The sequence below is a fragment of the Cricetulus griseus genome (assembly GCF_003668045.3).
Source record: "Cricetulus griseus strain 17A/GY chromosome 1 unlocalized genomic scaffold, alternate assembly CriGri-PICRH-1.0 chr1_1, whole genome shotgun sequence".
Lineage (NCBI taxonomy): Eukaryota > Metazoa > Chordata > Mammalia > Rodentia > Cricetidae > Cricetulus > Cricetulus griseus.
In genome coordinates, this window is record NW_023276807.1 from 141,890,203 (window position 1) to 141,891,740 (window position 1,538).

The window sequence follows — 1,538 nt, forward strand, 5'->3', positions numbered from 1 at the left end:
AGTGGAACAGAAACAGGTCTTTTCCTGCTAAGGTAACAGAAATGCAAGTTCTTTTTCGAATACTGTGGAAAGGTAAATGTGTGTATCATAGTAATTCTAACCAGCTATTACAGTGAGGGTCAGGAAAACATCTGCGGGTTCTGGGGTGACAGATACTGTAATTCTTTGATTGGGATAGTGGACACACTAGCAAAAATGGGGGGAGTGAATAAATGAACACAGAGGTACCAGACAAAGGCGAATGAGACTTCTCTTCTATCTTAGCAACATTTAGATGGAATCAAACTTCAGTGCAGTCCACCCTGCTTGGATGAGGCTTTGGTTCAGCTCCCAGTCTCAAATGTGTGATGCAGTCTCTTGTGAGACTACTCAGGTGTCTTCTTAAACAACAAACCTATTTTTAGTGGTGGAGCTGCTCTTCCTAGCTGTGTCTGCATGGGACTGATCACCAATCACTATCTTTGGAAGAAGTCCCAACCTTTTCTTGTATACCCTCCCTATGTGTGTGACTGCGTCTCTGTTTTCATTCAGTCATCCATATTGCTATCTTATCACCTTTAGCTCTAACATTAATAACAGCTCCACATACATCATCACTGTGGTCATCAAAAGATTCTCCAGCAAGGCACAGCAGTGTCTCTAGCCAAAAGCGATCGAGATCACTTTGTCTTTGCTGTTTGTTCAATGTAATTAGCCATCGTCCTCCCGATTTGTTCTTCTCATCTTCCCATATAGGCTCAATACCATCCTTAAAAAGTGAGTAGTCACAGTCAGGCATTAAATTACTAGACAACTGGATATGGTTGTATAAAGCCCAAAAGTCTTCAACAGTATCAGACTTAGAGATCAACCAAAGGTTTGCTTGCCACGTTTTGCTTTTATCATTTTTAAAAAACCGGAGTGCCCACCTGTAGAGGGTGTTTGATACAGTGCTCTTGGTTGGCAACCTCCTGATTAGATTATGTGTTTTCCTCTTCTGCAGGTAGGGGATTAGTAGTATGGGTGGTTTCGGGTTCCACAGTCGCCATCTTAGATCGATGGGATTGCACCTGTATATAGTCTTAGACCTCTCCAGCATGCCTTTTTCAGCTTGAATTACCTGGACAAACCTATCTACTATTCTAGTTTTGATGCCCTCTAAGCAGTTCTTCCTGGTCAAATTTTTCCCAGAAAGTTATAAATTATTTCAAGACAGGGGAAGTAATAGTAATCCCCCCTGAGGTAGTTTGAAAGTAAATGGCCCCCAAAGGAAGTGGCACTATTTGGAGGTGTGGCTTTATTGGAGTAGGTGTGGCCTTTTTTCCAACTTTTTTTTTAATTTGAATTAGAAACAAGATTGTTTTACATGACAATCCCAGTTCCCTTCTCCCCCATCTCCCCTCCCCCTACCCCCCCCAACTAAAACCCTACCTATCACATATCCTTTCTGCTCCCCCTGGATGGTGAGGCCTTCCATAGGGTGTCATCAGAGTCTATTGTATCCTTTGGGATAGGGCCTAGGCCCACCCCCGTGTGTCTTGGCTCAGGGAGTATTCCTC

The 1,538-nt window shown here is 43.1% G+C and overlaps 1 pseudogene; it reads right to left on the minus strand.

Moving 5' to 3' along the window:
- Nucleotides 1-381: 381 nt before the first annotated feature.
- Nucleotides 382-1,028, minus strand: LOC100751976 (annotated as a pseudogene).
- Between the last annotated feature and the right edge of the window lie 510 nt (nucleotides 1,029-1,538).